This window comes from Oncorhynchus mykiss, chromosome 8, assembly GCF_057628025.1.
Source record: "Oncorhynchus mykiss isolate SJ-2025 chromosome 8, ASM5762802v1, whole genome shotgun sequence".
Taxonomy (NCBI): Eukaryota; Metazoa; Chordata; class Actinopteri; order Salmoniformes; family Salmonidae; genus Oncorhynchus; species Oncorhynchus mykiss.
Window position 1 is genome coordinate 74,357,542 of NC_143029.1, and position 15,838 is coordinate 74,373,379.

The 15,838-nt window shown below is 44.5% G+C and overlaps 1 long non-coding RNA gene across 1 annotated transcript; it reads right to left on the reverse strand.

Moving 5' to 3' along the window:
• Positions 1-12,725: 12,725 nt before the first annotated feature.
• On the reverse strand, positions 12,726-15,782 carry LOC149982111 (uncharacterized). Its single transcript, XR_016482597.1, has 2 exons — positions 15,703-15,782; positions 12,726-14,960 (listed from the first exon to the last, which is right to left on the reverse strand). It is a non-coding gene; the product is annotated as an uncharacterized LOC149982111 (long non-coding RNA).
• Positions 15,783-15,838: the final 56 nt, after the last annotated feature.

Genomic DNA, 15,838 nt, shown 5'->3' on the forward strand with positions numbered 1-15,838 from the left:
TCCAAATCGATCCTGCTCCAGAGTACAGGCCTCAGTGTAACGCTCATTCCTTCGACGATAAACGCGAATCCGACAATCACCCCTGATGAGACAAAACCGCGACTCGTCAGTGAAGAGCACTTTTTGCCAGTCCTGTCTGGTCCAGCGACAGTGAGTTTGTGCCCATAGGCGACATTGTTGCCAGTGATGTCTGGTGTGGACCTGCCTAACAACAGGCCTACAAGCCCTCAGTCCAGCCTCTCTCAGCCTATTGCGGACAGTCTGAGCACTGATGGAAGGATTGTGCGTTCCTGGTGTAACCTAGACAGTTGTTGTCATCCTGTACCTGTGCCGCGGGTGTGATGTTCGGATGTACAGATACTGTGCAGGTGTTGTTACACATGCTCTGCCACTGCGAGGACGATCAGCTGTCTGTCCTGTCTCCCTGTAGCTCTGTCTTAGGCTTCTCACAGCACGGACATGGTAATTTATTGCCCTGGCCACATCTGCAGTCCTGCTCATCAGCACGTTCACGCAGATGAGCAGGGACCCTGGGCATTTTTCTTTTGGTGTTTTTCAGAGTCAGTAGAAAGGCCTCTTTAGTGGCCTGAGTTTTCATAACTGTGACCTTAATTGCCTAGTGTCTGTAAGCTGTTAGTGTCTTAACGACCGTTCCACAGGTGCATGTTCATTAATTGTTTATGGTTCATTGAACAAGCATGGGAAACAGTGTTTAAACCCTTTACAATGAAGATCTGTGAAGTTATTTGGGTTTTTACAAATTGTCTTTGAAAGACAGGGTCCTGAAAAAAATCCACGTTTAGCAGTTTAAAGTGGAACTGACATTGTTTTTAACAACTTTGCAGATATGAAACAGACAAAAATATCATCAGTCAAAAGTATCAAATTCCCAGTTTATGCTTCAAAACCAACTTTATAAGAGGTTTTAAGAGTATCACAGTAACGGCACATCCCACGTTAGCTTGGCCGACCATTGGACAGATTATTATCCCAGGTAGTACAGTGGATCTGGGCCGATTCCGGCTGAGAGTCAGGGCACTCGGCTGAGAGTCAGACTCGGCCGACGTCATGTGGCAGTATTACTTATGGCTAGGATGTGGGGCTTGAGCTTGGGCCGATTCCGTTGTGAGTTACCTGGCCCAAATGTACTTGGGGCTCGGGGTGATTGGGCCTACTCTCTGGCAGATGATTACATGGGCTGCTCTATTTAATTAACATTTCATTATTTATTTTTCCATATTTTCTTATTGTTTCTATGATTTTAAAAAATACAATTAACATTTAAATTACATTTTTTAAGAATCATGTGTAGTATTTGAGTTTTTTCATACTTTAAAATCTCTGTGGGTGGAGCCTCCCGAGTGGCGAAGCGGTCTAAGACACTGCATTGCAGTTCAAGCTGCATTGCTACAGATGCTGGTTTGAGACCTGTGCCGGCCACGACCGGGAGACACATGAGGCGATGCACAATTGGCCCAGTGTCGTTAGGGGAGGGTTTGGCTGGCCGGGATGTTCTTGTCCCATCGTGCTGTGGCGACTCCTGTGACGGGCCAGGTGCTGACACGGTCACCAGGTTTATGGTGTTTTCTCCGACACAAAATGTTTTTTTTTGTGGATGGGTATAATTTGTATGTATAAAATAGTCATATTTAAAATGACTAAATTGGGTAATTTTTATACATTTTATCTAAATTTGCATCAGGCTGCTTCTGGGGGTATTCTGGAAAAATGCCTGCAAAGTTCGCTGAATTCCGGTAGATGGAAACGGCCCGATGTACTTGGACCGATTCTGGGCCATTATTCATTTTGATTCCAGGCCGAGTCTGACATCCAATTCCGGGTCGATTCAATCAGTTCCAGCCCCCGCTTCTGGGTCGATTCCTCATTGCTAGCTGGGATGGGTTCCCTTTTTCTTCACATTCAACAGCACAGGAGTAACGCTCTCGAAGACAATATTCAGGAGAGACATGCTCAGCCTGAGTACTGGGAGATGGGGACAATGTTCTTAGGTTTGAATTCAATTCATTTTTGGTCATTATGTGATTGACTACAGGCAGAGGGCAGAACATGCATTAAGCCATTGAGACTGCACTCACAGAGAGCATGTGCATGTAACTGTTGCTCATGGTTGCTCAATTCAGAACCACCAAAGACAGTACAGTAAGAAGCGAGACATAAACTGCTTCTTCAATATAAATCCTGATAACGCTTGTAGGTGATGTCATGGCGACGTTGGCTAGCTAAGCTCATGCGCAGAAACGTCATCAAGTCTAACGGTCGTCTCGCGCCGAACTGGGCCTATGCAGGCCGTCAAATCAAAAGGCACTCATTCGATATTACGAAAATGAAGGTCACTTTCACAAGGTTGGAGTAATAACATGTTCAACTGCTTAAGACATTGGCTTGTTTCTATGTTGTGCCTTTAGATTCCGAGAAAATTAACTAATGAAGAATTTTTCACGTCTCTCATTGACTATGAAGGTAAAATAGTGCCTTAAGTGTACAAGGATGTAAAGTATGATTTGCACATGTAAAATATGAGTTGCACCTGTATAATCAGTGATGTAGTTGCAATTTTTTTTTGAAAACATGTAACTTCTTTTGAGAATAAATGCAACAAAACTTGCAAGCACAACATGATGTGGGAATTAACACAATATGATTTGCAAGCATGCAACTAACTTTGAGAATGAATGCAGCTCATTTACTAAACTTGCGACTGGTGAATGTTCTTCTGTTAATCAAAACTACATTTGCCAATGTCGAATCTGTGTGCTCCAAGTTTTGGCAGTAATGTAGCGACTAACCTCAGCCAAAAGTTTTGTAGTTGTAAAAAATAATTATGCAAGTAGCTGCAGAGAAATACGCAAGCTCTGGTGGACAGGGCTTTTTCCCCAGTGTTATTCTGGAACGTGCTTTCACATTTGTGTTCCGGTCTGGAAGCGTGCTTTCCAATGTGCTAAATATGGATCAAATTTGTAAAAATTACTAGCCTCTTTTTTATTGACATTACATGGCTGGTTAGCTAGCTAGCATTAGAGCTTTCTGGCTAGCCTGTCTAGTGGTTCTTACATTGTGTAACAGAGCAATAGGTTTAGCTATGCACTTGTCATTTGGTTGAGACTCATTAGTTTAGAAAATAATTGTTTGCTCTGTGTATATTTGGTGTGAAGTTGATTGGCTTTGCTAGTTAGCAAGCTGCGATCTCTGCTCAAGTTGGCTACCGTTAGCTAGCTTGCTAATACGTTTTAGAGGAGAACAGGCTAGCTACCTGTAGAATCAAGACAAGACAGGATGGGGAAGAAGATTATATTTGCAGTTTCGTCATCAGGCTGATGCAGTGCCCAGATGTGATGAGAGATTAAAAGGTTAGTTCTCTCAGGTTCTATCTCGATTAGCTAGATGTCATTGTCAAACCAATGGAATGATATTTATTGGCTTGCTATATGAGCTGCTTTTCCTGAAAAATGTATAGCTAGCTATCTGATATGGCTAGCTAGTTGTTGTTCTAGTGTCCGTTAAATGTTACAGCCACAATATCATGATCATGTAGTCATGCATCGGCAGACCAGCGAGGAGGACAAAAGCTATCAATAATATCAAATAAATATTTTCAGGAAAAGCATGGAAAGAGCTTTACCTGTAGTAATTATATTATTTTTAACCACCTCATGCACATCATCTGTTTCTGTGTTACATTCCATATTATGTTTTAATATATTTGTACTGTATCTGTCTCAAGTTGTACAAATTATGTTTGAATTGTCAAGTGGACTGAATTCTCATTAAAATAATGTTGTGCCTCTGCTAGCCACACAACCACTGCCTCAGAGTGGTTGGGTAAGCTCCTTCCTGCATTTACATAACCATGGCTAACAGTGAACTTCAACATCTTCTGTTTTGATTTTGTTGTTGATTCTGCTCTTCACAAGTCCTCACTGCCAACCCTAGCTATGGAAACAATTTCCCCAGTTTAACATACACTAGTGTAACACTGATACATCTATACATCATGGCAACATGCTTGACTTTAAACATGCCTTAACTTTATGGAGGTGATTGTTCCTGTTGTTGTCCATTGTTCCTGTGAGATATTCAATGTCCTGCCTTCCCCCAACCCTTTCCTTTCGCTCTCTCTTAGGATCTTGTTTGCAGACTTCTTCCTGATTAACATGATCCTGTGGGTAGAGGGCTTCTTGGCAGCCATCCCCTTCAGGACGCTGGTGGCCATCTTGGATTTGTGGTTTGACATCTCCATGCCTCTCACCTTCGTGGGCGCCTAGCCTAATTCGTCTTCAAGAAGCCTGTGAGTTTCATCTATCAATCACACTCTCTGTATGAATAACTCTTTCAGGCAGAGGCTCCTAAGAGGAGGAAGGGGAGTACCATCTTCCTCAGTGAAATTCATAAAAATTTAAATTGTAAAACATTTAAAAAGTTATCATTTTTAGATAAAACTATACTAAATATAATCAAGTCAATAATGTTGTTCACCCAATCAAAGGATCAGAGAATTTTTATTTATTTATTTAACCTTTATTTAACCAGGTAGGCAAGTTGAGAACAAGTTCTCATTTACAATTGCGACCTGGCCAAGATAAAGCAAAGCAGTTCGACACATACAACGACACAGAGTTACACATGGAGTAAAACAAACATACAGTCAATAATACAGTATAAACAAGTCTATATACGATGTGAGCAAATGAGGTGAGATAAGGGAGGTAAAGGCAAAAAGGCCATGGTGGCAAAGTAAATACAATATAGCAAGTAAAACACTGGAATGGTAGATTTGCAGTGGAAGAATGTGCAAAGTAGAAATAAAAATAATGGGGTGCAAAGGAGCTAAATAAATAAATTAATTAAATACAGTAGGGAAATAGGTAGTTGTTTGGGCTAAATAATAGGTGGGCTATGTACAGGTGCAGTAATCTGTGAGCTGCTCTGACAGTTGGTGCTTAAAGCTAGTGAGGGACATAAGTGTTTCCAGTTTCAGAGATTTTTGTAGTTCGTTCCAGTCATTGGCAGCAGAGAACTGGAAGGAGAGGCGGCCAAAGAAATAATTGGTTTTGGGGGAGAGATATACCTGCTGGAGCGTGTGCTACAGGTGGGAGATGCTATGGTGACCAGCGAGCTGAGATAAGGGGGGACTTTACCTAGCAGGGTCTTGTAGATGACATGGAGCCAGTGGGTTTGGCGACGAGTATGAAGCGAGGGCCAGCCAACGAGAGCGTACAGGTCGCAATGGTGGGTAGTATATGGGGCTTTGGTGACAAAACGGATTGCACTGTGATAGACTGCATCCAATTTGTTGAGTAGGGTGTTGGAGGCTATTTTGTAAATGACATCGCCAAAGTCGAGGATTGGTAGGATGGTCAGTTTTACAAGGGTATGTTTGGCAGCAAGAGTGAAGGATGCTTTGTTGCGAAATAGGAAGCCAATTCTAGATTTAACTTTGGATTGGAGATGTTTGATATGGGTCTGGAAGGAGAGTTTACAGTCTAACCAGACACCTAAGTATTTGTAGTTGTCCACGTATTCTAAGTCAGAGCCGTCCAGAGTAGTGATGTTGGACAGGCGGGCAGGTGCAGGTAGCGATCGGTTGAAGAGCATGCATTTAGTTTTACTTGTATTTAAGAGCAATTGGAGGCCACGGAAGGAGAGTTGTATGGCATTGCCTGGAGGGTTGTTAACACAGTGTCCAAAGAAGGGCCAGAAGTATACAGAATGGTGTCGTCTGCGTAGAGGTGGATCAGAGACTCACCAGCAGCAAGAGCGACCTCATTGATGTATACAGAGAAGAGAGTCGGTCCAAGAATTGAACCCTGTGGCACCCCCATAGAGACTGCCAGAGGTCCGGACAGCAGACCCTCCGATTTGACACACTGAACTATATCAGAGAAGTAGTTGGTGAACCAGGCGAGGCAATCATTTGAGAAACCAAGGCTGTCGAGTCTGCCGATGAGGATGTGGTGATTGACAGAGTCGAAAGCCTTGGCCAGATCAATGAATACGGCTGCACAGTAATGTTTCTTATCGATGGCGGTTAAGATATCGTTTAGGACCTTGAGCGTGGCTGAGGTGCACCCATGACCAGCTCTGAAACCAGATTGCATGGCAGAGAAGGTATGGTGAGATTCAAAATGGTCGGTAATCTGTTTGTTGACATAGCTTTCGAAGACCATAGAAAGGCATGGTAGGATAGATATAGGTCTGTAGCAGTTTGGGTCAAGAGTGTCCGCCCCTTTGAAGAGGGGGATGACCGCAGCTGCTTTCCAATCTTTGGGAATCTCAGACGACCCGAAAGAGAGGTTGAACAGGCTAGTAATAAGGGTGGCAACAATTTCGGCAGATAATTTTAGAAAGAAAGGGTCCAAATTGTCTAGCCCGACTGATTTGTAGGGGTCCAGATTTTGCAGCTCTTTCAGAACATCAGCTGAACGGATTTGGGAGAAGGAGAAATGGGGAAGGCTTGGGCGAGTTGCTGTGGGGGGTGCAGTGCTGTTGACCGGGGTAGGAGTAGCCAGGTGGAAAGCATGGCCAGCCGTAGAAAAATGCTTATTGAAATTCTCAATTATGGTGGATTTATCAGTGGTGACAGTGTTTCCTATATTCAGTGCAGTGGGAAGCTGGGAGGAGGTGTTCTTATTCTCCATGGACTTTACAGTGTCCCAGAACTTTTTTTGAGTTAGTGTTGCAGGAAGCAAATTTCTGCTTGAAAAAGCTAGCCTTGGCTTTTCTAACTGCCTGTGCATAATGTTTTCTAGCTTCCCTGAACAGCTGCATATCACGGGGGCTGTTCGATGCTAATGCAGTACGCCATAGGATGTTTTTGTGTTGGTTAAGGGCAGTCAGGTCTGGGGAGAACCAAGGGCTATATCTGTTCCTGGTTCTAAATTTCTTGAATGGGGCATGTTTATTTAAGATGGTTAGGAATTTTTAAAAAAATATCCAGGCATCCTCTACTGACGGGATGAGATCAATATCCTTCCAGGATACCCCGGCCAGGTCGATTAGAAAGGCCTGCTCGCTGAAGTGTTTCAGGGAGCGTTTGACAGTGATGAGTGGAGGTCGTTTGACCGCTGACTCATTACGGATGCAGGCAATGATCGCTGAGATCTTGGTTGAAGACAGCAGAGGTGTATTTAGAGGGCAAGTTGGTTAGGATGATATCTATGAGGGTGCCAGTGTTTAAGGCTTTGGGGAGGTACCTGGTAGGTTCATTGATAATTTGTGTGAGATTGAGGGCATCAAGCTTAGATTGTAGGATGGCTGGGGTGTTAAGCATGTTCCAGTTTAGGTCGCCTAGCAGCACGAGCTCTGAAGATAGATTGGGGGCAATCAGTTCACATATGGTGTCCAGAACACAGCTGGGGGCAGAGGGTGGTCTATAGCAGACGGCAACGGTGAGAGACTTGTTTTTAGAGAGGTGGATTTTTAAAAGTAGAAGTTCAAATTGTTTGGGTACAGACCTGGATAGTAGGACAGAACTCTGCAGGCTATCTTTGCAGTAGATTGCAACACCGCCCCCTTTGGCAGTTCTATCTTGTCTGAAAATGTTGTAGTTTGGGATTAAAATGTCAGAATTTTTGGTGGTCTTCCTAAACCAGGATTCAGACACAGCTAGAACATCCGGGTTGGCAGAGTGTGCTAAAGCCGTGAATAGAACAAACTTAGGGAGGAGGCTTCTAATGTTAACATGCATGAAACCAAGGCTATTACGGTTACAGAAGTCATCAAAAGAGAGTGCCTGGGGAATAGGAGTGGAGCTAGGCACTGCAGGGCCTGGATTCACCTCTACATCGCCAGAGGAACAGAGGAGGAGTAGGATAAGGGTACGGCTAAAAGCAATAAGAATTGGTCGTCTAGAACGTCTGGAACAGAGAGTAAAAGGAGGTTTCTGGGGGCGATAAAATAGCTTCAAGGTATAATGTATAGACAAAGGTATGGTAGGATGTGAATACAGTGGAGGTAAACCTAGGTATTGAGTGATGAAGAGAGAGATATTGTCTCTAGAAACATAATTGAAACCAGGAGATGTCATCGCATGTGTGGGTGGTGGAACTAATAGGTTGGATAAGGTATAGTGAGCAGGACTAGAGGCTCTACAGTGAAATAAGCCAATAAACACTAACCAGAACAGCAATGGACAAGGCATATTGACATTAAGGAGAGGCATCCTTAGTCGAATGATCAAAAGGGTCCAGTGAGTAGAGAGGTTGGTTGGGGTCACGGCGATTTAGACAGCTAGCCAGGCCATCGGTAGCAAGCTAGCATAGGATGGAGGTCTGTTATTAGCCACCTCGTGCGTTCCGTCGGTAGATTAGTGGGGTTCCGTGTGGTAGAGGGGATTAATCCAAATCACACAACAACAAAAAAACTATAGATATAGTTATAGAGGCCCAAGAAAAAATAAAGAAAAAATAAATAAATAAATAATTTGTCCGATAGGTCTATTCAGATAGCTGTCTTATCGGCTGCTAACGGTTAGCGGACCGCAGATGGGCGTTCAGGTAACGTCGCGACGGAGGAGCCAGCCGGATAACTCCTTCGGGTAGATAACGTCGGTCGTCCAGTTGTGAAGGCCCGGTGGGGCTCCGCGTTGGCAGTAAAACGGGTCCGGATAGGTGATTGTAGCCCAGGAGTGATTGATGGAACTCTTCAGCTGGCTAGCTCCGGAATAATTGATGTTTGCTCCGGAATTGACGAAAGCCGATAGTCACACGGATAGCAGCTAACTAGCTGCGAGATCCAGGTATGAATGTCCAGAGTTAGCGGTTGAAATCCAGGGACATGGAGAGAAAAATAGGTCCGGTATGTTCCGAGCCGCGCCGTACAAAACTGCCGATAGATTTTCGAGCTAAAGGATAGCTGATGACCACAAACCGTGGTTAGCTGAATACTAACGATTAGCCAGTAAAGCTTCTGGCTAACTAGCTTCTGGATTAGCTTCTGGATTAGTTTCTGGCTAGCTTCTATGGAGGATTACAGATTTGAGGTAAATACTTTTTTTTTTAATAAATATAAATTGGTGAGGCGGGTTGCAGGAGAGTGTGAAGAGAATGAATCTAGTACTGAACGCATAAGCTACAGGTAGCTACCACTGCAGTGTATAAAATGTGCTGTAGTTGACTCAAAGAGAGAATTACAATAGTTGAACAGTTTTGAATAAATTAATTTCTTCCAAAATGAAGGAGAAGCAAGAGAAAGAGATTTACTCAATTTTCTTTCACTTTGTTTCACTTTCTTAGCTAGTTCTAGCCTACTCAAACACTCTGCTCAAACAGAGGGAGGCAGTGTTAACTAGCTGGCTATGACTATCCAACACAACACTGGAACTCTTCCAAGTAAAGCTTAAACTGCTTACTGACTGTACACTGTAACGTTACTGCATGATTGGCGTGGGTTTACTAACACGTTAGTTCTATTAGCAGTGATGGAAAAATTACCTAATTGTTGTACTTGAGTAAAAGTAAAGATACCTTAATATCTGGCAAACAATCAATTATTTGAACCAAGATCAACTCAGCCTCTAAGCAAGGAGACTGAATTTGATTGTTGAGTATTTTCTCGACATTTTATCACACCAGATGTTCCTGTTCAAGGTGTTCATCATTTCTCTCAACATCTGCTCCATGGCCACCATCCTGCTGTGCTACTTCCACTTGTGGGTGGAGCCATACACACAGTACATGGATCTCACAGGAGGCTGCTTAGGGGAAAACGGCTCATAATAATGGTCAGAACGGAGCAAATGGAATGGCATCAAACACATGGAAACCATGTCTATGATGTATTTAATACCATTCCACTAATTCTGCTCCAGCCATTATCAAATCAAATCAAATGTTATTGGTGACTTGCGCCTAATACACCAGGTGTAAACCTTACAGTGAAAGACTTACTTACAAGCCCTTAACCAACAATGCAGTTCAGGGTTAAGAAAATATTTACCAAATAAACTAAAGTAAAACATTTAATTATAAAGTAACATAAAATAACAAGGCTATATACAGGGGGTACAGGTACCGAGTCAATGTGCAGGGGTACAGTTTAGTCAAGGTCATTTGTACATGTAGGTAGGGGTAAAGTGACTTTGCAAGAATAATAAACAGAGAGTAGCAGCAGTGTAAAAACAAAGTGGGGTGGGGTCAATGTAAATAGTCTGGGTGGCCATTTGATTAATTGTTCAGCAGAATTATGGCTTGGGGGTAGAAGCTGTTAATGAGCCTTTTGACACTCGACTTGGCGCTCCGGTACCGCTTGCCGTGCGGTAGCAGAGAGAACAATCTATGACTAGGGTGACTGGAGTCTATGATTTTTTTGGGCCTTCCTCTAACACCACCTAGTATATAGGTCCTAGATGGCAGGAAGCTTGGCCCAATGATGTAGTGGGCCGTACACACTACCCTCTGTAGCACCTTGCGGTCAGATGCCGAGCAGTTGCCATACCAGGCGCTGATGCAACCGGTCAGAATTCTCTCGATGGTGCAGTTGTCGTACTTTTTGAGGATCTGGGGACCCATGACAAATAATGTATGTCTCCTGAGGGGGAAAAGGCGTTGTCATGCCCTCTTCACTACTGTCATGGTGTGTTTGGACCATAATAGGTTTGTTGGTGATGTGGACACCAAGGAACTTAACTCTCGACCCGCTCCACAACAGCCCCATTGATGTGAATGGTGTGTTCGGCCACCCTTTTCCTGTAGTCTACGATCTGACCTCCTCCCTATAGACTGTTCCATCACTGTCAGTTATCAGGCCTACCACTGTTGGTGTCGTCAGCAAACTTAATGATGGTGTTGGAGTCGTGCTTAGCCACAAAGTTGTGGGTGAACCGGGAGTACAGGAGGGGACGCACCCCTGAGGAGCCCCCGTGTTGAGGATCAGCATAGCAGATGTGCTGTTGCCTAGCCTCACCTCCTGGGGACTGCCCGTCAGGAAGTCCAGGATCCAGTTGCAGAGGGAGGTGTTTAGTCCCAGGGTCCTTAGCTTAGTGATGAGCTTTGTGGGCACTATGGTGTTGAAGGCTGAGCTATAGTCAATGAACAGCATTCTCACATAGGTGTTCCTTTTGTCTAGGTGGGAAAGAGCCGTGTGGAGTGCGATTGAGGTCTAAGGTTTGCGGGATGATGGTGTTGATGTAAGCACTTCATGGCTACCAACGTGAGTGCTACAGAGCGGTAGTCATTTATGCAGGTTATCTTTGCTTTCTTGGGCTCAGGGACTATGGTGGTCTGCTTGAAACATGTAGGTATTACAGACTCGGTCAGGGAGAGGTTGAAAATGTCAGTAAAGACACTTGCCAGTTGGTCCGCGCATGCTCTGAGTACACATCCTGGTAATCTGTCTGGTCCCACGGCCTTGTGAATGTTGACTTGTTTAAAGGTCTTACTCACATCGGCTACAGAGAGAGTGATCACACAGTCGTCCGGAACCGCTGGTGCTCTCATGCATGCTTCAGTGTTGTTTGCCTCAAAGCGAGCTTAAAAGGCATTTAGCCCATCTGGTAGGCTCGCGTCACTGGGCAGCTCACGGCTGGGTTTCCCTTTGTAGTCCGTAATAGTTTGCAAGCCTTTCCACATTCTACGAGCGTCAGAGCTGGTGTTGTAGGGATCTTAGTCCTGAATTGACTGTTCGCCTTAAGGCACAGCGGAATTTTGGATATAAGCATCCGGATTAGTGTCCCACTACCTGAAAGCGGCAACTCTAGCCTTTAGCTTGATGCAGATTTTGCCTGTAATCCATGGCATCTGGTTGGGATATGTATGTACGGTCACTGTGGGGACGACGTCGTCGATGCAGTTATTGATGAAGCTGGTGACTGTGATGATATACTCAATGCCATTAACTGAATCCCGGAACATATTCCAGTCTGTTCTAGCAAAGCAGTCCTGTAGCGTAGCATCCGCGTCATCTGATCACTTTCGTATTGAGCGAGTCACTGTTACTTCCTGCTTTCGCTTTTGCTTGAAAGCAGGAATCAGGATGATAGAATTATGGTCAGATTTAACAAATGGGGGGCGAGGGAGAGCTTTGTATGCCAGAGCCCCTCAGTCCAGAGGCGCCAGAGCCCCTCAATCCAGAGGCGCCAGAGCCCCTCAGTCCAGAGGCGCTGCCGGAGCCTCCCTCCTCTCCGGAGCTGCAGGAGCCTCCTGCCTATCCGGCGCTGCCGGAGTCTCCCGCCTGTCCGGCGCTGCCAGAATCATCCTTCACCTCGGCGCTGCCGGAATCTCCCATCCAATCGGGACCCATTTCTAGGGTCCCCAGTCCGAGGTCGGCGGCGAGGGTTGCCGTATTTAGGAGGCCACGGAGGCGGAGAGAGACTGTGGGGAAGTGGGGTCCACGTCCCGCGCCAGAGCCGCCACCGCGGACAGACGCCCACCCAGACCCTCCCATATAGGTTAAGGTTTTGCGGCCGGAGTCCGCACCTTTGGGGGGGGGGGGGGGGGGGGGGGGGGGGGTACTGACCTTTATTTCCTTTGTTCTGTCATTATTTAGTATGGTCAGGGCGTGAGTTGGGGTGGGCAGTCTATGTTTGTTTTTCTATGATTTGGGGGATTTCTATGTTTCGGCCTAGTATGGTTCTCAATCAGAGGCAGGTGTCATTAGTTGTCTCTGATTGAGAATCATACTTAGGTAGCCTGGGTTTCACTGTTGGTTTGTGGGTGATTGTCTATGTCTAGTTGCATGTTAGCATTATGTTTCATTAGCAGTCACGGTCGTTTGTTGTTTTGTTAGCTTGTTTAGTTTACGTCGTGTTTTTCGTCATTCAATAAAATAATGCATTCATATCACGCTGCGCTTTGGTCAGCTTCATACCACGATCGTGACACATAACCTGAGCGGGAAACCAGGTTGCATACCAGAGATATCAAGAAAGCAAAGATTATCAAAAGTGTTGGAAAAACTTGTCAGTAAACAGGGGAAAATAGAAATAGGCCTATAACAGTTAGAATCAGCTTGATCTCCCCCTTTAAATAAAGGACGAACAGTGGCTGCCTTCCAAGCAATGGGAACCTCCCCAGAGAGAAGAGACAGGTCACAAAGGTCAGAGATTTTAGGGGCAGCAACCTTAAAGAAGAAAGGGTCTAAACCATCTGACCCAGATGTTTTTTGGGGGTCAAGTTTAAGAATCTCCTTTAGCACCTCGGACTCAGTGACCGCCTGCAGGGAGACACTTTGTAGCGGGGCAGAGGAAAAGAGGGAGGACCATCGGGGCTCGTCGCATTAGAAGGGGTGGGAGATGAGGAAATGTTGGACGGGCAAGGAGGCATGGCTAAGTCAAATAGAAATCCTGACAATGAAGTGGTGATTAAAAAGCTCAGCCATGTGCTCCTTGTCAGTAACAACCACATCATCAACTTTAAGGGACATGGGCAGCTGTGATGAGGGAGTGAAACACAGTGTGGGTGAACGGATGATCTTCACATGTGCATTTTTCACCATAAAGCATGGAGAAGGAGGTGTGATGGTGTGGGGGTGCTTTGCTGGTGACACTGTCTGTGAGTTATTTGGAATTTAATGCACACTTAACCAGCATGGATACCACAGCATTCTGCAGCAATACACCACTCCATCTGGTTTGGACTTAGTGGGACTATTATGTTTTTCAACAGGACAATGATCCAACACACCTCCAGGCTGGGTAAGGGCTATTTTACCAAGGAGAGTGATGGAGTGCTGCATCAGATAACCTGGCCTCCACAATCACCCGACCTCAACCACATTGAGATGGTTTGGGATGAGTCGGACCGCAGAGTGAAGGAAAAGCAGCCAACAAGTGCTCAGCATATGTGAGAACTCCTTCAAGACTGTTGGAAAAGCATTCCAGGTGGGGCTGCTTGAGAGAATGGCAAGAGTGCGCAAAACTGTCAAGGCAAAGGGTGGCTGCTTTGAAGAATCTCAAATATAACATATATTTTGGTTTGTTTAACACTTTGTTTACTACATGATTCCATGTGTTATTTCATAGTTTTGATGTCTACACTATTATTCTACAATGTAGAAAATAGTGAAAAAAAAGAAACTCTTCAATGAGTAGGTGTTCTTAAAAAGTTTGACCAGTAGAGTAAATACAAAAGTATGTGGACACCGCTTCAAATTAAGGGAATTTGGCTATTTCAGCCACACCCGTTGCTGACAGGTGTATAAAATCGAGTGCACAGACATGCAAGCGTCGGCTGGCGTGGTATACAGCTTGCCGCCATTGGACTCTGAAGTAGTGGAAATGTGTTCTCTGGAGTGCTGAATCACGCTTCACCATCTGTCAGTCCGACAGACAAATCTGGGTTTGGCAGATGCCAGGAAAACGCTACCTGCCAACGGTAAAGTTTGGTGGACGAGGAATAGTGTACTGGGGTTGTTTTTCATGGTTCGTGCTAAGCCCCTTAGTACCAGTGAAGGAACATCTTAACACTACAGCATACAATAGCATTCTAGATGATTTTGTTAGTGGGAGCATGCCTAAGATCACACATTAGACCAAGGCCCATATTCACAAAGCATCCAATGCTGCTTTTCGACTAACATCAGTGTTACACTAGTGTATAAACCCTTATGTTATACTATTGTTTCCATAACTAGAGCTGGCAGTGAGGAATCCACAACCTCTGCATAATAAAAACCATTGCTTTGAGAGAAGATGTTAAAGTTCATAGTTAGCCATTGTTATGGCAATGCAAACTGAAAAGTACCAGCGGCCTGGCTTTGGCCCCAAGAGAGAAGGTCCGACAGAGCCATGGCCCAGTGAGACACGGGTGCCGGCCCACGTAGATGGAGACAGAAAAGTCTGAGCCTTTTAGGTAAAACACTGAGGAGACGGGGGCTGGGAGACACTGTGGCCCTGTCCAATGTCACTCCTGAACAGGGCCAGCCAGGAAGGAGCTGACCCAACCACTTTGAGGTAGTGGTTGTGTGGGTAGCAGAGGCAGAGGTGTGCTTAGCAGTGCTTAGCAGATCTGAAAGAGAGGCACAACATTATTTGAATGAGAATTCAGTCATGACAATTCAAACAGAATGTGTGCAACTTGAGACAGATAGCAATACAGTACAAATATACTAAAAGATAATATGGAATGTAACACAGACGTGCATGAGTTGGTTTAAAATAATACTACAGGTAGCTAACTCTTTCCATGCTTTTCCTGAAAATGTTTATTGGATATTATAGCTAGCTAGTTGATGTTGTTCTGGCTAGCTCACCCAAAGCAAGCTTTTCTTCACCTCGCTGGTCTGCAGATGCATGACTACATGATCATGATGTTATGGCTGTAAAGATATTACTGCACTGTTGGAGCTAGGAACACAAGCATTTCGCTACACCTGCTAAATATTGTGTATATGACCAATAACATTTTATTTGAATGTTTTTTTACATCTACAAAACCTGGCCGAGGTTAGTCGGTAAATTAGTGACAAAACTCTGAGTGCACAGATTTGACATCAGTAAATGTAGTTTTAATTCACAGAAGATTCACCAGTCACAAGTTTAGAAAATTAGTTGCATTCATTCTCAAATTTAGTTGCACATTTTATTGAATTTATTAACATCAACGTACATGTTTGAATGTTCATGTTATGTGCTTGCAAATGTGGCATTTATTCTCAAGTGCCATGTTTGATATTTTTTTTGCAAATACAAAACGGATTATATAAGTGCAACTCATATTTGACATTATTTTACACAAGACACTATGTTACCTTCATAATTGACCCCAAACCCAACACATGCTTTCCCGGAAGTCTCGCGATGTTGCGCTTCTGGGTTTAGGAACTCTGTGGAACAACAATCAATACTTTACAAAAGTGTATAGTGTCATCTTCTGGCCACACGTAA